Source organism: Taudactylus pleione, unplaced genomic scaffold (genome assembly GCF_031769625.1).
Source record: "Taudactylus pleione unplaced genomic scaffold, aTauple2 ptg000130l, whole genome shotgun sequence".
NCBI classification, from domain to species: domain Eukaryota; kingdom Metazoa; phylum Chordata; class Amphibia; order Anura; family Myobatrachidae; genus Taudactylus; species Taudactylus pleione.
The window spans coordinates 5,864,151-5,883,977 of record NW_028284532.1 but is presented as its reverse complement, the minus strand read 5'-3'; the positions used below and the strand labels follow the sequence as shown (position 1 = coordinate 5,883,977).

Below are 19,827 nucleotides of genomic sequence, written 5' to 3'. Positions count from 1 at the left end.
AAGGCTAAAAGTTATAAGCATATCTAAACATATTTAAACATTTAACACTTAAACTATAGATTAATAAGAAGCAATAAGTAGTGCATGTAATTAGGTTCGTCCAAGGGCCTGATCCAGAGTTGTATGCAAACCCCATGGTGGTCAATCGGTGCATGGACAGGATCAGTGCTATGCACAGGGGCGCCGAGAGGGGGGGGGAGCGGGTACAGATTACCCGGGCCCGGGCTTCCTGAGGGGCCCGGGTCCAGCGCCACTCCCCCCCCCCCCCCTCACAGCAGCCCAGCACACAGCGTGTGCTGAGCTGCAGTTGGAGACTGCTCGTGGCTGCTGAGCAGCAGCCACAGCAGTCTCCTATGCCTGTGCGGGGGGGAGCGATCACACTGATCGCGCCCCGCCTGGCTTTGCGCCGGGCTGAGGGGGCTCAGAGCGCCCCCCCTCCCCAGCGCACAGCGCCGCTTCAAATCTTTATTTTTTTTCACGGCAAGGGGGCGTGGCCACGCCTCCCGCAATTAGGTCATGCCCCCTATTACCGGGGCATGCCACGGCTCTTGGCGGGCCTGGCTATGCATGTGCTGATCTGTGTCTGCAAGCTCACTCGCAGTGCCCGTACTGTGCAGCCTGACTGAGAGGCTGCGGCCATCTGGGGGCGGAGCGGGGACAGTGTCCCAGAAAACGGGGGCGTCTGCCACATTTTCTGGGCGTGCTGAAGCCAGTAGCTGCGTCCATGTACACAGGATTACTGACTTCAGCTACATGAAAACACCAGCCATCCTGAGTAATCTGAAGGTTACTCAAATGACTGATGGTCACACAGAGCGATCCGATGTTGTGGATCACAGAAGCCGGCAGGAGGCGTCTATTTATATAAGACACCTCCAGCAGTATTAGCTTATATTAGCATTGCTGCTGCGTCTATGGACATAGCAGTGATGCTCAATGTGCACAACTATGAATCGGGCCCGAAGTCCCTTATTGATTACTGATATAATTAAAGCATACTGTACATCTAACGGTTTATCATGGCTTTTGCCAGGTAGCACTTCGCTATAAGCATAATTTCTGATAGGTAAATATCTTAGACTACAGTGAAGCCATCTTGATAAGCTGTTCAAATTATGTACTGTATATAACTTTTCCCTATCTATCCCTTCATTAACTCCCTTATGGAACCCCCTTTTCTTTCCACAGCACAGGCTTGAACACATTGTGAAAAAAGCTGCCAAAAGTTACATAACAGCATTTATCATACAGCTGGGCCCACCTACTCTCCTCCCTGTTCATGCAATCATAGTTTAACAAACTAGTAACGCTGTGCACAGTGTGAGAGGAAGCTGCGGGGAGGCAGCAGGAAGGAATAGCAGTCTTCTCTGACCCTGGGGACAGGAGTGGTGAGTGCAAGTACTGTAATAGCAACTATACATGGACAGGCATATAGGGAATAATTATTTTATCTGTACAAATCATCTAATGCCATTTCTGTGATAAACTGTTCAATGCTATCTCATTTTGTACTCCCATAAATAACACCTTTGCACACAGGAAAGCCTATATTGTTGCCTTTCTATGCTAATTTTAGTTCATTTAAATAAATCAGGGACAACACTTTCATTAAGAAGAGGTGGCGGCTAGAGAACATCCTGGGCTGCCCAGGATTTGACTGCAGTAACTGAAACTCGCTGCAGTGACAAGGATCACTTGTTCTACTGAATCATAAACTAAAACAAGCAAAGCCTCACAGTAGGTAAGTGAGTGTTACATGTGTACAGTGACTAGTTATAAAGTTTAGCACTATCTGTTGGGTATGACATAGATTTGTGTGTGGCTTTATAATTGCATATACTTAAAAGTCCTGACATCTGTTATTTATTATTAAATATCACTTCCATGTTCAGTGAACCCAGCAGTGTTTCTCAGGAGCAAGAATACACTTCATTCACCAAGACAAACTTTGCATATGTCACTAAGTGGACAATTTATCAAAGTGCATTTGAGGCAAAATCCCCGAAAACTTTACCTCAAATACTAAGTATCTCCTGTATGTATTAATGAGGGACCGCAGCAGGTATGCAGTCGGGAAGTCGGCGGACCTAATCCCGATAGCCGGCTTCCTGACTGGTTTACAATTATGCTTTATCCCGGCGAGGGTTAAATGACAGGCGTCTAAATCTAGAAATTCCCGATCGAAGGGATGCCGGGCACCGCTGCGGACAGCCGCAGGGGGGGGTAGGTTTAGGGCTCCCGGGGGGGGGGACTTAGGGTTAGGCACCCCCCTGGGAGGTTAGGGTTAGGCTAGGGGGAGGGAGGGTTAGGGTTAGGCACCCCTGGGGGGGACTTAGGGTTAGGCACCTCCCCAGGGGACTTAGGTTTAGGCGGTGGGGAAGGGGGGGTTAGATTTAGGCACTGGGGAGGAAGGTTAGGGTTAGGCACCCTAAAGGAGGGTTAGGGGGTTAGAAATAGGTTAGCTAATACTTACCTTTGACGATCGGGATTTCCTCCTCTGCCGGCCTCCTGGTGTCGGGATTCCAACCGCCGGGCAGGGGTCCGGCGGTAAATCATACCGATTCCCCGCAGCAGGTATCTCCGATACCTGCTGTGATCCCTCCATTACTGCTGGCAGCCACATCCCCCATAGGTTTCTATGGGGGATGCGATGCTACCAAATTTACCAATATCCGGAATGCAGTGCACATCTGGACATGGTGTTAGTCGCTGTAGCCTACGGGCTACACCGCGCACTATTAGCCGGCGGTGGGCTACAGTGACTAGTCATGTTTGGTATGAAATGTGCACCACCCCCTACACTGGCCGGCAGCTCTCTGGAGACATCGCAGGGACAGGCTCCTTTCGGAGCCCATGGGGCCTGATTCAGAGCCGTTCGCTATTTGCGGTCGTTCGTTCAAAAACAAGGGGTGGCTATTCAAATGATCCGTTCGCAAATTGCAGTCTGTTCACACCTCTAAGTCTGAACGAGCGAGCAAAACATACGCTCGTTTATTTGTTAAAAACGCCCCCTGGCCGCTCGCACCATACGTCATGTCCGCTATTTATTAGATTAATCGAGTACATCGACCAGCGTATGAACTGCTCGCTATTCTTGTGGTTGGTTTTTGCTACCACAATTTTGCGAACAGTTCTGGCTTAAAAAAACCCAGTGACGTGGTCAATGACGCTGCTGTTTTAAATATGCACACCCATAAAACGCCCGTTTTGACCTTTAAGCACGCCTGCGTTCTGATTTCCACTCCCCGTTTTCAAGCACCTTCCCCTGTTACCACCCACATACGCCTCATCCTGTCACTCAAATTATCAGGCATTCGCTATTTTGCGAGCACATGAATTTCGGCCGCACTGACTGGTTCGCGCATGCATATAACGATCCGTACGCATGCGCAGATGTGCGAACATCGCTCGGAACGAGCGTACTGCCGCTAGCGAGTGGCTCTGAATGAGGGCCATAGGCCCTGATGATAAATCCGGCCAAAGAGATCACTTTTTGCAATGCTTTCAGGGGCGTTACTGGCATGCCCTGGTCGCATTGCAAAAGCGATCCTTGATAAATGGGCCCCTAACAGAGACCAGCATGAGTCTTCATCCTGCTCTGAGGACAGCTTCACTGATCTTATGCTGGGTACACACTATAACACTATAACGATGGATCAGTCAGTAGACAAATCTGTCATCTGAGCGGCCAGTTGGTAAGCTTACCAATCGGCTGCTCGATATGCCCGCCCAGTTGTGATGTCAGTGGTCCCTACCCCCAATGTACGGGCAGTCGGTCGGTTGCCCGTACAAACATGCTGATGCACCAGCTGTGCTGCAGGGCCAACATGATACGTCTGTGAACTGCGTAATTCACAGACATATCTGGTGTATGACTGTATGTGTCTCTGTATGGCTGTATGTGTCTCTGTATGGCTGTATAGTATGTGTCTCTGCATGGCTGTATGTGTCTCTGTATGGCTGTATGTGTTTCTGTATGGCTGTATGTGTGTGTATGGTTGTACAGTATGTGTCTCTGTATGGCTGTATGTGTCTCTGTATGGTTGTACGGTATGTGTCTCTGTATGGTTGTATGTGTCTCTGTATGGCTGTATGTGTCTCTGTATGGCTGTACAGTATGTGTCTCTGCATGGCTGTATGTGTCTCTATGGCTGTATGTGTTTCTGTATGGTTGTGCAGTATGTGTCTCTGTATGGCTGTATGTGTCTGTATGGTTGTACAGTATGTGTCTCTGTATGGTTGTATGTGTCTCTGTATGGTTGTACAGTATGTATCTCTGTATGGCTGTATGTGTTTCTGTATGGTTGTACAGTATGTGTCTCTATATGGCTGTATGTGTCTCTGTATGGCTGTATGTGTCTGTATGGCTGTACAGTATGTGTCTCTGTATGGTTGTATGTGTCTCTGTATGGTTGTACAGTATGTGTCTCTGTATGGCTGTATGTGTCTCTGTATGGTTGTACAGTATGTGTCTCTGTATGGCTGTATGTGTCTCTGTATGGTTGTACAGTATGTGTCTCTGTATGGCTGTATGTGTCTCTGTATGGTTGTACAGTATGTGTCTCTGTATGGCTGTATGTGTCTCTGTATGGTTGTACAGTATGTGTCTCTGTATGGCTGTATGTGTCTCTGTATGGCTGTATGTGTCTCTGTATGGTTGTACAGTATGTGTCTCTGTATAGCTGTATGTGTCTCTGTATGGCTGTATGTGTCTCTGCATGGTTGTACAGTATGTGTCTCTGTATGGCTGTATGTGTCTCTGTATGGCTGTATGTGTCTGTATGGTTGTACAGTATGTATCTCTGTATGGCTGTATGTGTCTCTGTATGGCTGTATGTGTCTGTATGGTTGTACAGTATGTGTCTCTGTATGGCTGTATGTGTCTCTGTATGGTTGTACAGTATGTGTCTCTGTATGGCTGTATGTGTCTCTGGGCCTAGAAATGTACACACATCTCCAATGGTTTTAGATCTGCACATGCACAAAAGCCGTACTGCACATGTTCAGTTCTGCGGATGTGATTTCTCTCTGTGCCCCAAACACCAAAACATAATTGACATGCTGCTGGCTTTAGGTAGTGGCGTGGGTGAGCTGGCCCCATTTTGTGGGCATGCCGAGGCAAGTGGCTGCATCCTTGGACACAGCTTCACTGGCCTCAGAACTGTGACTTTGCTGGACATCCTGAGTAACCTGAGGGTTAATCAGATGTCCGATGGTCACACAGTTGATCCGATGGCTGCTTCTTTGGATGCAGCATCAGATCGGAGAAGCCTGCAGTGGGCGTCTTTTTACTTAAGACGTTTCCTGCGTATTTTTTTCATGTTTCAGCATGGTTGTGCCACTGCACCCATCTCTGAATCGGACCCTCTGTATGTTACTGTGGCTGTTGTGGCTTTTTGTGCCAGATTTGCTAAAGGGCAGTTTGGTAAAACCGCTATTTTCCAGCATTTTTGGGGGGGACGGGCTTCAAACTGACAGATTTACTAAAGACAAAACCTCTCGAAAACTGCAATTTTACCAAGCCTCACACACTACACATTGCCTCCCCGATTTTTTACCTGTAAAGCAGGGGTGGGGAACCTTTTTTTCTGCCGAGGGCCATCTTGATATAGATAACATTATTTGCGGGCCTGGTGCAGGCCACGTACCCTGTGTGATGTCACATGGGGACAGGGCCACAATCACCGATGATTGCAGGATCCACGCTTTCAACAAAGATGCCCATACTGAGGATGCTCCGGGGAGCTGTAAGGGCAATGGTGAGACCGTCTGAAACAACCTAAGGACGCTCCAGGTGGCACTGTAGCACAGATTCTGGCTGCAGGGTGCCATTCTAGGCACCCTGCTAGCCAGATGAGGCTAGCAGAAAAAATCTGCAAGGGCCAGACCAAATGATTCCGAGGGTTTTATACGGCCCCCGGGCCTGAGGTTCCCCATCCCTGCTGTAAACAATAGAGATCACCAAATTTATCAAGCACATGGGCTACAGTGACTAGTTATGTTTGGTATGAAATGTATTAGTATACAACTTTAGATATACTGACATATATGTGATTTTTTTAAGTAATGTATACTATACACTCCTCTCTAAGGGGCATATATTAATGAATTATCGGGTTTTAGAACCAAAAGTTGTAATATCATATCGCCGCTCTTCGCGCCAATGAGAAATTAAGTTTCATCTGGATGTATCAAAACTCAAATGCAGTGGCCCCGAAATGAGCCCGTCCCTGTGATGTGTTAGCAGTCACTTCACTCCTCCTTTGGGACCCCTGTACACTACTGCACATGTGCGGCGGCGTCCATTGCTGGGAATGGTTCCGGAGGAACACTCTCCTTGTAATCTTTACAAAATAGTTTACAAGACTAAAACCATCTTCAGATGATGTTAGCCAGACTCCGGATTCCTATGCAGTCCCCATAGAAACCAATCCTCCATCGTACATTCGGGGGATACTTAATGTTTGTGGGTGTTTTGGGGGATATTCCACAAATATTATTTGATAAATAGGCCCCTAAGGCTCCAGTCAGTTATAAAATGTATTAATTTAAAAAAATACAAAATATAAAACAAAATATAAATACACATATGCTTACAATAGCACCTTATATATTAAAAGCAGAACCCAGACTTATATTAAGGAAGTGGAACAGAACAGATAACTTAACTATAGAGGTATCCATCTCAAAAGATGTAAAGAGAACATCTCTAAGGTGGGCCATACACGGGGCGATTTGAAAACGTACAACACCTCTGTACATTTTCAAATTCAGCCCGATGCATCGCATGCTGCTGTGGTAAACGATACATCTTACAAGATGCTTTGGTTACCTATTTTACAGCATGATGGATCGCAGATCTTATGGTTTTTCCATAAGATATACGATGCTGATGTACGACGGCGGGGACACGCCGTCGTACAGCATGCCAAACCACACACGATGTGCACGATTGATCGTTGCGATCGATCGAAATCGTGCACATCGTCTAAAAATTCTTACCATGTATGGGCCGCCTAAGGGACAGGTTCTTAGGATTAAAAGGAACTGTTCAGAATTAGAGAATTATGAAAGACTGGTTTCAGTTTAGTAAAAATCTTTTCTGGAACATGGGTACCCGGAATCTTTTTAAATAAAGCTTATTGGGAGGTAGCCGCAATAGATAGAAAATCTCTGATGGAGGGGAGTAGCAAAATGGATAGAGACAAAGGGGCCTATTCATCAACACTAAAATAACGGTTTTAGGGACATTTTCTTAATTACCGTTATTTTAGTATTCATTAACACACTTAACACCGGATATATCACTGATATCTCCTGGTTAAGTCCGCCTGCGTTAATTTCCGCCTGCGTTAATTTCCACACTAATGTATGGGGATGTAGAAATTAGGCTATTCATCAAATTCCAAAAAATTTCGGAATTTGATGGTGTTACTATATACTAGGGATGTGCAGGCTCGGATAGGTTCGAGTTTGCACGTTGAGTTCGTATTTTTCCCTCCAAAAAAACGGAACTCAGAAAGAGGCTAAATGTCATCTTACATGGACGAACATCATCATTCCTGGACAAAAGTCCAGGAATGATGATGTTCGTCCATGTAAGATGACGTTTAGCCTCTTTCTGAGTTCCGTTTTTTTGGAGGGAAAAATCCGAACTCAACGTGCAAACTCGAACCTATCCGAGCCTGCACATCCCTACTATATACCACTCTCAGGTGACGTATAGCAGGTGATACTTATCTGCTTCCAGCTGGGCAGGTCATCCTCCGGCTCTCTCCGTCACTCCCTTGTCCCTCCTCCGGCTGCGGCTGCTGCTCCGACTGTTGTTCTCCCGACAGAACACGGTAAAATTTTAAAAAAATAATTATTATTTTTGTAACTTTACTTTTTTCTCCTCTTTAGACGGGAGGTCAGGGTCCGCGGCTGCAGCGGACAGGGAGGTGAGCGGAGGAGGGGGGTTGGGGGGAAACACACAGAATTACCGCAGATGTAGGCAGTGCTGCGCATGTGCTGCTTTTGTGAATGTAACAGCGCATGCGCAGTACTGATTACAGCTGCGGTAAGTTAGAGCAGGCAGGGAAAAGTATCTATTTCCTGAAAATCTGTCATCGCAAAAATGACAGCTTTTTGGAATGGATACTAAGTCACCCATAGTTTTATTATTTTACCATACTTAAATTAAACTTATCCACTAAAATAAAGACACTGACAACGATATAGATTTGCAAAAAAGAGGTCGCAGCCAAATTTATTGAAATCAGATTATGAATTAAAATTGTAATGTGCTACCTCGGCTACAGCCCATCTAAGAGTATTACTAAGAAGGAGGTGGATAATCCACCACCCGATGTGAGCTGCCTTGAGTAGTACCATCCCCCCTTAATCTAGCACAGTGCTGATCCCTCCATAAGATGGAGACCTGGTCCTCCCCTAAGGCAGCAACCGACTCGCCTCTCTCAAAGGGGGGATGCTAGCCAAGTTCAGCTGCACTAAATTGAGCCGCCGAGGAGCACTGCTTTCCGCCAGCTGCGCCTCCCCTGTTGGAAGAAAAACATATATAACAACATTCCAATGAAACACATCGGCCCAAGCCGATTCAATAAGCCTAGGGTGGCTGGGTGGGATCACAACTGGAAAAGAGAAAGCTGACTCCTCCCAGCGCCCTAATATTCATAAACAGAGCCCGCCCAAACAGGTCTCTGATAGGCTGACACTACTGACTGACCCACTAACCTAACCTATAACGAGACTGCAACCCCTCAAACCAGTTTTAACCAGTATTAGCACAATAAAAAACAGGGTGCTTATGTCCTCTCATGCTTATTCTAGCATTCGCATGCTTTAAGTCACCCATAGTTTTATTATTTTACCATACTTAAATGAAACTTATCCACTAAAATAAAGACACTGACAACGATATAGATTTGCAAAAAAGAGGTCGCAGCCAAATTTATTGAAATCAGATTATGAATTAAAATTGTAATGATCGAGCATGGTGGCGAAAAAGCAGTGCTACCTCGGCTAGCCCATCTAAGAGTATTACTAAGAAGGAGGTGGATAATGCACCACCCGATGTGAGCTGCCTTGAGTAGTACCATCCCCCCTTAATCTAGCACAGTGCTGATCCCTCCATAAAATGGAGACCTGGTCCTCCCCTAAGGCAGCAACCGACTCGCCTCTCTCAAAGGGGGGATGCTAGCCAAGTTCAGCTGAGCCGCCGAGGAGCACTGCTTTCCGCCAAACGGTGTCCCTAGACAACGAACCGCCACCAGCTAAAAGGACCACTAACTTCTAGCAATGCCTGACAAAAGAGCCGAAACAAACAATGCCAAACCTTCCCCTGCCAAATGCACTCCATCTTCCCTGTAAAAATCAACCTCCTCGAAACGTATACGGGGGTGTTTAATGACACGCCCTCCCAAACCCTCTACATGACGAGACACTGCGGCATTCAATTTTCTCCTCACCCTATCCAAAGCCGTGCCACCCTGTTCCCCTCGCCAAAACCTACGAGGAATAACCTCCGACCACACCAAATGCACCTGCGGCCAACGCTCGGCAATTATTTGGAAATCCTTTTTAATGGCCAGGATAACCTCAACGCCTTTACAAGTGCCAAAATCATTGCCGCCTAGATGTATAACCAAGCAATCCGGGGCACCCCATTTCTTCTCTGAGTCCCAAAGAAGAGACAAAAGACCACTCCAACGAAATCCTCCACCCCAATCCAGCGCACATTACCGTGGCCAACACGAGCAAGGGGGTGCCTGCAAGCCCAAAAAACATACGAATGGCCTACAATCCACACCCTATCAAACACCCTACCACCACCTGTAAGGGGAAATTATTTAAAAGAACATTAGTATTTAAGTCGAATCTCAAATAACCAACAACAGGTCGGGGAAACTGAGTTATTTGAGTGACCCAGATGGAGGTGAACAACACCAAAACCTCAATGGAGGGCAAAAGGTGAAAAGAACTCCAACCCCCCCTAGCGGCGGGTAGCTTAAGGCACTGGGTTTCCCAAAAAACAAACTCGCCAGAAGCACTGTCTAATTTGGCAGCATGTCGCCTCTCACATAACCTTTATAAGCGGAAGACCTCCAACGACCCAACCGTTTGATTGCGTCGCTGGAAGAGCCCGCTGCTGCCGCACAAGTAGCCGCACCAATCCTAAACGAGTGTGTGCCGTAAAGTTCAACCGGCAAATCCAGTGCCACCAAACATCGCTTAAAAATTGCAGCAAACTGAAAACGCATCAGTGGCGAAAGGTCCTCATGAACAAGCCATTGCAAACCGCCTTGCGGCCGCTGCAAGTTGTAGCGCCTAGCTATGCTTACTGGACATATGCTCGGGTCTGGATGCGCAGGGATCGACAGCCAATGCCCCCTACCTAATTGGTCGGTCTTTGATCTTTGAATTTTTAGCAAGATCAAATCCGACTTAACCATCACGTTCTTCAACAGAATCCCCGAGCCTATTGCCCTCTTGCTAGCGGCCGCTAACTCGCCTACCCGCAGCGCTCCGAAGAAAGCCAAAACAAAAGCTAATTGAAACAAAAATGCCTCATACTGTCCTAAGGCTACTCCCGCTACTGCCACCAGTAGATTTCTCAACAAACCGGTGTCAACCGGCCTCCGAGAATCGCCTGGCCCTGCCTGTTCTCTAGCCCATCCTTTTAAAGTCTTGGTCAAAAGGAACGACTTAGTTGGATCTACCAATCCCCGCAAGCGCGAAAAATATGAAATGCCGGCTAAGGCGCCGGACATTGCGGCCCTAGACCGGCCCCGCTCATGCCACATACAAAAAATTTGCAATATGCTATCCTCAATATTCTTACCCCGATCTACTTCGGCTAAGAAAGCCAGCCACGAATCCCACGCTGCCGTATACGACTTTAAGGTGCTTGGTGGCAAAGCTTTCAATGCGAGTCCATTGATGCCGGCCCGATGATCTGCCAGACATGAGCGGGACAAGGTAAGCCATTAACGCTAGCTGCAGGCGCCAATAACCTAAACCTAGTCCATTGAAAACGAGATAAAGCATTCGCTATCTCGTTATCAACGCCCGGGACGTGCCGCGCCCTGAAATCAATGTTCCCCTGGAGACACAAAAGTATCAGATGCCTCAGTAAACTGAGAGCCTGAGGGCAGACTGACCTCTGATTGTTAATGGCCTGGACTACCCCCAAGTTATCGCACCAAAAACTTATGCTCCGATTGCTAAGCTGCGCAGCCCAAATCTCCACTGCCACCACAATCGGGAAAAGCTCCAAAAGGAGCATATTAGATGTCCAACCGGCATCCTGCCAGCTTTTTGGCCATGGCTCAGCGCACCACTGCCCCTCGAAAAAGGCCCCAAAACCGCAAGCTCCGGACGCATCAGTATAAAGCTGGAGCTCGGAGTTGGCCACCAATTTGGGTAACCAAATCCTCACACCATTGAAATCCCGTAAAAAGGCACACCACAAACGTACGTCCTCCTTAAGCTCCCTGGTCAAATGAATTAAATGGTGTGCCTTTTTAACGCCCGCCGTGGCCCTCTCCAACCGACGGCAGAAGATCCTACCCATAAGGATCACTCGGCAAGAGAAATTAAGGAGGCCGAGTAATGACTGCAACTGCCTCAATGAAATTTTCTTTGCAGAGAGGCAGAGCCCTAAGTACTCGCGCATCTTAGTGACTTTGTCCTGGGGCAACCGACATAAACCCAACACGGTATCAATCTCGATACCTAAATAGGACAAAACTGTGGTAGGCCCCTCTGTCTTTTTCGCCGCAATGGGTACGCCCATAACGCGAAAAAGAACCTGCACCGATAAAAGCAGCTCTCCGCAGACAACGCTATCAGCTGGACCAACTAATAAAAAATCATCTAAGTAATGGGCTATCCCAGTTTTTCCCAAACCCGCTCGAATGCACCATTGCAGGAATGAGCTAAAGCATTCGAAAAAGGCACAGGAAATGGAACAACCCATCGGCAAACATTTGTCCACGAAATATGAACCCTCGAACTTAAAACCCATGAATCTAAAAGAGTCGGGGTGCAATGGAAGTAACCTGAAAGCCGACTCTATATCTATTTTTGCCAATAGCGCTCCCCTACCAAACCCCTGCACTATCCGGAGGGCGTCCTCAAAAGATTGGTAAGTGACGCTGCAGTCCTTTGGGTCCAAAGCGTCGTTAACTGATCCTCCCTCCGGGTAGGACAGGTGCTGGATCAACCGAAATTTACCTACCTCCTTCTTGGGAACAACTCCCAAGGGAGCAATGCACAAATCCACCAAAGGAGGAGATGAGAAAGGGCCGGCCATGCGGCCCAAGTCCACCTCCGCCATTACTTTGGCCCTCACAATATCCGGATAATCCCTAGCCGATTTAAGGTTCCTTTTTGCTAACGCCGCAACTGACCTAACTATTGGTAAACGAAAACCCTCCCGAAAACCTTGCAACAAAAAGGCTGCTTCCGTCCTAAACGGACATCTAACTGTATTGGTGAAAGGGCTCTATTTAGCATTTCGCTGCTCGCCCTGCCCTGCTGTCTGCCCACCTGTGCGCTTGCATTCTTTAACTGCGTGATTGCTTCCACACGACAGACAGATGTGCTTAAAATGGCAGCTGGCTCCTCTGTTACATTGCCCGTTATTAAAGGCAAAGCACTTTCCCTTTCCTGCCGTGTTAAAACCTGGACGGGCAACAAAGGGCTGCTTACGGCCCACTGGTGCTTCCGTGGTGGGTTTGTTCTGCTGAGTGACCTCAGGCCAGACCTCCACGTCCTTAAAGCCGAAGCTAAGAATTTTCTGGCCATCCTGCTTTCTACGGAAAGCCTCGTCATACTGCCGCCACACGTTGAGCCTAGCGGACAACTGAATACTGTGCACGAGGTGTAAATACTTCAGGATGTTCAGAAACTCGGCAGGCCTAGTTTCGGTATAGCAAGCCGCAAAAATATACATCCCGCAAAGCCAATTGGCGTAGCTGCGTCGCGCTTCCTCCGCTGCTGCCCCCCCAGATTTAGCTGTATCCAACGCTTTTTTGGCGTCATGCGTAATGGCAAACATGTCTACGTATTTGCCCTTTCTAATACGCTCCCTCACTTTCGACCTAACGCCTCTTAAAATGGCAGTGTTAGAGCAGTGTACTGCGTCACCCGTCGCATCCGGAACCGAGCTGCTTGCAGAACTACGCGTTCTATTCGGGCTTTTACGCTTCCCTTTCAACTGCTGAACGAAATAGCGCATTAGCTTACGTGGTTTATCAGCTGAACTGGAGGAGTCGGAGGAATCCTCCGAGTGTGACAAATCAATGTGGCTGTGGTGCAATGGTATCTCACCTGCTCCTGAAGTCGACGGGGTAGCTGACACCACGGCGGAAACCGCCTCCTGACTTGCGTTGCCCGTTCGGTCCATCACGTTAGGGGTTGACGACGGCTGGGCATCCTCTGTAGGCACAGCATCACCAGCAATGACGGCCGAGGTAGATGAACCCTGTGGACTTGGGACGACAGCGTTAGACACGATGTTGTGCGCAACAGCGGCCGCTGCAGGGGCTTGGGTTGGGACCACAGCTAACGGGGAAGCCCTCGCCTGCGCGTGGTTTGAGCAAGGGGGGGTGGGTGGCCTAACCGGAGGAGGGGCCGCCGGCAGAGGGGGCTGCTGGATTGGCTCCCGCCTTACAACATAGTCCGGCGCCTGGTGTGAAACCGGATGTTGCAAGCGGAACCATGAAGGGGCAGAATAAAAATGCTGCCCCGCATAGGGCGGCATCACCTGATGCGTGAACTGACCCGCGGCCTGAGACAGTTGCGGGTCGAAACCTTGCTGCGTAAACGCTGGCGGAATGGTTGGAAGCACCTGCTGCGCTAGGCCCTGAGCAAAATAAGGGGACCACTGCGCCCCCAATGCCGGGCTGTGCAAAGGCAAATTATGCCGCGCCTGGCCATAAAACGCGACGCTGGGAGCCTGCGGCAATGGCGCAGCGAGAGGTAACACTGCTGATTTATGGGGGTGCTGCGAGCGGAGACACCACCGCGTCCATCCGCCGCAGCACCACGCCTAATAGAAGACGCCTGCAGCCCAGCCGGGCTGGAAAAAAGCACAATACCCGAGGGGGTTTGCGCTCTGCTAGGGGTGTTGCGGTCTGTCCTCCCTGCCCCTAAAGCAGTGGAGGTCGCGGAAAAAGGGCTGCGCAAATAGTGTGGCTCTGCAGGCGCCTGTGGACTAAAGCATGCGGGGCCGGGTACTGGGGTCAGCGATCCCGCCCTCCCCACACCCCGACAGCCGGTGGCCATTAACTCTGGGCTCTGCCGGCCCTGCCTATCTAAAATGGCCGCCGCTGTAATGTGGGCGGGGCCAACGACGGGAGCCGCGGCCACCGCGATGACGCTCCCGCCGCCAGCCCCTGCTGTGTTGAGAACATGGGGGGAAGGGCCCTCCCGGCGGTACAGCCAGTCCTGTGGGCCCGGCGGTGAGGGCACAAATCCCCCCATCCCGGCGCTGCCAGCCGGGTACTGTCGGCTGGCGGCCATTAACGCAGGGCTCTGCAAGCCCTGCGCACCTAAAATGGCCGCCGCTGCCACCAGAGCGGGGCCAGCGACGGGAGCCGCGGCCGCCGCAGCGCCGCTCCCGCCGCCTACCCCTGATGCCTGGGATGGGCTCGGGGAAGGCCCCCCACCTCGGGCAAGCCACGCTTGCAGGCCCGACGGTGAGGGCGCAAGGACGCCGTTACCCGCACTGGGAGCGGGCGCCCCCAGCGTCCGCGATGACACACGCGCGGGCGCAGTGCGCGCACCGCGCGTGTAAGGTGAGGCAGCGGCTGACGCAAGCGGCCTGGCTGCATCTGCCAGCCGCTGGGGGGGGGCATTGCGGCGCGGGCGTGGCATGGCGGATGGGGCACAGGAGTAGGGGCACCAAGAGGTGGAAAGGCAGAGAGCAGGCAGAGGGAGTTGAGGAGCGTGTGGGGGGGAGACAGAGGAGGGATGAAAGATAGAGGAGATGCAATACAGGAGAGGCAGAATATATATGATAGCAAAGGAAGGTAAACAAAACAGTGGCAAGAATAACTGATAAATATTATGATACTGAGGTACTGAAGTACTTATCCAGAGGAGATCACAACTGGAAAAGAGAAAGCTGACTCCTCCCAGCGCCCTAATATTCATAAACAGAGCCCGCCCAAACAGGTCTCTGATAGGCTGACACTACTGATTAACCCACTAACCTAACCTATAACGAGACTGCAACCCCCCAAACCAGTTTTAACCAGTATTAGCACAATAAAAAACAGGGTGCTTATGTCCTCTCATGCTTATTCTAGCATTCGCGTGCTTTTATAGAGAGGAGGAATGATGAATTCCTCCGGTAATTAGGTAGAACATGCGAGTTCTAAACCTAATTACCTCCATCGATTTTATTTTTTTTTTTTTTTGTTATGATGAATAGGCCCCATAGACAGATCAGTGGCATTTGTAACAATGTAATTCATATGCTCAAGATATGAAAAGGGTTATTAAGAACAACCTACCTTTGTTAAACTTATTGGCCCTTCAACTTTACCTCAAATTTCTGTAATTTTTAGACAATCTGAGAATTAAAAGCTACAATTAGCCCCCAGTCATGTTTTGAGAAATGACACGATCACGTGGCTCCGCTCCCCGCCTGCAAACACTCGTTGTCAGGCCGTGTGCTGACACGCACCCCCCAGTTATGCCGATCTGGCTGCTCCCTCCCGGAAGGGGCAGCCAGATAGTCGGCAAGTATGGATATCAGGTGTGTTGGGTAAGCTTTATTTGTAATTGGGGTCATAAACTGAATAAAATTTAAATAATATAATCTTTAGTATAAATAATAAAATCTAATGTCATTTATTTATTTATTATAATATAATATGTATAATATGTATTTTGTATTTCCCTAATATTTGTGATATAAGCAGTTCATACACGGATGCATACTGTGCGGTCGCCTCTGTGTATGGATTTATGCAAATTAGTTACTCTATACATTAAAATTGGATGATATATATGGTCACGTGTGGATGTATCTTAATGTTAATATTCTTATCACTATCAACAGAATAATCTAATTATTATATTCTTGACGACATTGTATGATCAAGGTAGGCGAGAGACAGTCGGGAAGCCGGCGGACGCAGTGGTATAGGTCTCCCGGGGGGACTTAGGGTTAGACATCCCCCTGGGAGGTTAGGGTCAGGCTAGGGGAAGGGGGGGGTTAGGGTTAGGCACCCCAGTTGGGAGGTTAGGGTTAGGCACCCCCCCGGGGACATAGGTTTAGGCAGCAGGGAAGGGTGAGTAAGGTTTAGACACTTAGAGGGGGGATTAGGGTTAGGCACTTGTGGGTGAGGTTAGGGTTAGGCACCCCTAAGGGAGAATTAGGGTTAAGGGGTAGAATAGGGCAGTTTATACTTGCCTTCCGAAGTTCGGGATTTCCACCTGTGTCAGGCTGCTGCTATCGGCGGTAAATCATACTAATTCCTGGCAGGCAATACACAGGGTTTTATGTGTGTACATGTTATGTTTACATTTATTGTGGTATGTGTCTTTTGTAAGATTTTAATATATTATAGCATGTACCTATATTGTATGAAAATGTATATATCTTTTCATTGTAAAATGTTTAATGAATTTTTATATCATTATTTTATTAATTTATGACTATTATATGCACCTTTCTTATTAGCAATAAGGATATTGCACCTTTTAAGAGGGTAGTGCTGTATTGCATAGGACACCTGTTCTGTCAATGAAGCATGGAACGCAAATTTTGGGCAGCCCGATAAGTCTCTGCTTCAGGCAGCAGCATAGTGTAGTGAAGCGCACTGTGTGCGTGCATGCGCCTCTGTTCTGGCAGCCGGAAAAAGTTTTTAATAATAAGAGAATAAGGCGTAGAACACACAGTATGTGCACATGCATCCGAGTAATTATCAGCCGTCACAGTTGATTAAGCAAGCGGTACTACAATATGCAATGGGATCGGAAACGCCGGTCAGAAATGCCGACTGACGGTCATCAATGTTCTCCGATCCGTTGAATCCAATGTTAGGTTTCACCGATCCTCAACCCGGCATCTGGGGATCTCAGCATCGCGGAAATCTGTTGTTGGTGAGGTCATTCCATGCCAAATCATCACAAAAAGGTAACTTTTCAACCAGACTATCTCAGATTTTCGTAAAATTTGGTAGGATGGTAGACTGCATAAAGTAACTTTCATTAGTAAACTTTTAACACTCAGTGAGACACTGGGCCTGATTCAGACCCGCTCGTAAGCGCATAGCGCTCATAAGCGGGTCGATGGCCGGTCAGTGCGCACGTGCGAGCCCCAGAGCGTGTGAGAAATTCACTCGCTTCTGGGGCTCGCTACAAACAGGGCGGCTGTCGATGTTGATCGATAACTTGCTCCGTTTTGTAGGCGGGGAAGGGGGGTGGCTGGTCAAACGCAGGCGTTCCTGAAGGAACGCCTGCCGTTTGAGGGCGGCCCTACTGGCATCACCAGTGATGTCAGTAGTGAGCTTCCGGGTCTATTAGAACCCAAAGCTCTCTGGGGCTTGCGGCAGATGAGACCCTACCACAAGGGTCTCGTCGCAAGCCTGAGCATCGCGACCATCACCTGGCCGCTCACACCCACAGCTTAGCGAGCGGCTAGAAGGCTGGACCCCCCCCCAAAAAAAACACCCTTCAGACCTGTGAGTGGGTCTGAATCAGGGCCATTGTGTTCATGCTACAGGGTTGCAAACATGACAAAAAAAAATGAATTTATGCTTGCAAAGTCAACTAGGGCGAATCATAACTTTGCTTCTAATTGTGGTAGAACTTTTATGTTGGTCTTGTATTGAAGCTAAGGGACCATAGTTTTCATAAAAACATAGGGCCTGATTCAGAGCCGGACGCTATTTGCGGTCGTTCGTCCAGAAAATAGGGGTGGCTATTCAAATGAACCGTTCGCTCTTTGCGGTCTGTTCACGCCTCTATGTCTGAACGAGCGAACAAAACTTGCGGTCGTTTTTTTGAAAAAATACGCCTCCTGGCCGCTCGCATCCTACGTCATGTCCGCTATTTATTAGATTAATCGAGTACATCGACCAGCGTGTGAACTGCTCGCTATTCTTGTGGTTGGTTTTTGCTACCACAATCTTGCGAGCAGTTATGGCTATAAAATAACCCAGTGACGTGGTCAATGACGCTGCTGTATTAATTATGCACACCCTTAAAACGCCCGTTTTGACTTTTAAGCGCCTGCGTTCGGATCTCCACTCCCCGTTTTCAAGCACCTTCCCCTGTTACCACCCACATACGCCTCATTCTGTCACTCAAAATAGCAAGCAATCGCTATTTAGCGAACAAACGATTTTCGGCCGCACTGACTGGTTCGCGCATGCGTATTACGATCCGTACGCATGCGCAGTGGGGCAAACATCGCTCGGAGCGAACGAGCGGCCGCTTACGAGCGGCTCTGAATCAGGCCCATAGTTTTATATTTAAAAATTGACTTCTACATTTCAGTGTCACATGATGTGACTTTTGACCTTGAATTTCTAAAAAAGTGTATGTTTAATTATTTTTGTACATAAAGTATGTTATACAAAAGAGAGATTGTATTTAAGTGTATAAGTTTCATTTTTGAAAGCCTTTGGGAACAGGAGTAAAAAAATATCAAGTACGGCATTCGAAGTCTTCTTGCACTAACTATGCAACTGGCAAGTTTAGACTTGTCTTGTAGTGTCTCTCTGTGTGTTCTAGGGATGACAATCGGTGGTTTTCCATCAATGGCAACATACCATAATCTATGGCGAAACATCATTGGTTTGCAACACTCAATGACCGTTGCTGCCGGGTGCCTGGCAAGTCGCGGGCTAATCAAAAAACAGGGGGTCGGGCTTAGTGGACAGCCAGGGGGTGGAGCTAAGCTCTGTGTCATGAGCAGAAAAAAACCCATCGGGTTCCACTTTGCCATCGATGGCAGAAAAAATTGTCTCTCTGCAATCGATGGCAAAACTATCGACCATCGGTAGTTAATAATTGATATTTGTGTGGTACCCCAAAAGTAGGGGAACCAACCAGTGGGGCACAAGAACACTGTTAGAACGTTTAGTATAAATGTCCTTAACCTATACTCGTACATATATGCTTGACTAGTGTAAGGAAAATAGATTGGAAACTGAGATGGTTAAAATATGCCTGCCTGAACGGTCCCATGAACAAGGGAAAAACTTGGTTCTGTCCAGTTGGAACACCATGAGAACTATGGGGGGGCACACGGACAGTACGCTACCAAGGGCAGGTGATAGGGAGGAAAATGCCCTGCTTGGACATTGATGAGTATGGAGGGGCACCGCGTGAGCGAAAGTGTGCCCGTTAAGAAGAGCACGAGGGAGGATGACTGCCTTTAAAAGGGCCCGGTACGCGCGACAAGTGGGAGTTGCTCCCCAGTGTGGGGGAGCTGATTGATACGCGGCAGAGCGGGTGTACCTGTAGGAGACGGGAGGCGTCCGGGAGGTGTCCACCGGCAGTCGGAAGGAGAGAGGAGACTTTCGCAGCATCTGGGAGGTGTCCGGGTTGCGAGAGGAGGCAGCCGGAGTCGAAGGGATGTCCGGTCAGATGGAAGTGTGGTCCAGGCGGGGAATCGGAGGCTGACGCCCAGGGGAGGCGGAGTGAGCCGGGACTCTTCAGAGGCAGTAGCGGACCCTGCAGATACAGAAAGAGAGAATTTGGGCTTGATGCAGGGGGGGTAAGAGGCTTGGTCGCCTGAAAGTTCCCGCAACCTGTACCCACTCACAGTTGGCCCACCACTAACAGACAGCTCACAACTGCTAA

The 19,827-nt window shown here is 48.7% G+C and overlaps 1 protein-coding gene across 1 annotated transcript in view; it reads left to right on the top strand.

Moving 5' to 3' along the window:
• The first annotated feature begins 1,286 nt into the window (after nt 1-1,286).
• LOC148523543 (retinol dehydrogenase 7-like) overlaps nt 1,287-19,827 on the top strand; it is a 45,298-nt gene continuing 26,757 nt past the window's right edge. The window contains exons 1-2 of the mRNA XM_088473162.1: nt 1,287-1,388; nt 1,595-1,741. The gene's annotated coding sequence lies outside the window, so the exon portion shown is untranslated. The remainder of the gene's footprint in view (nt 1,389-1,594; nt 1,742-19,827) is intronic.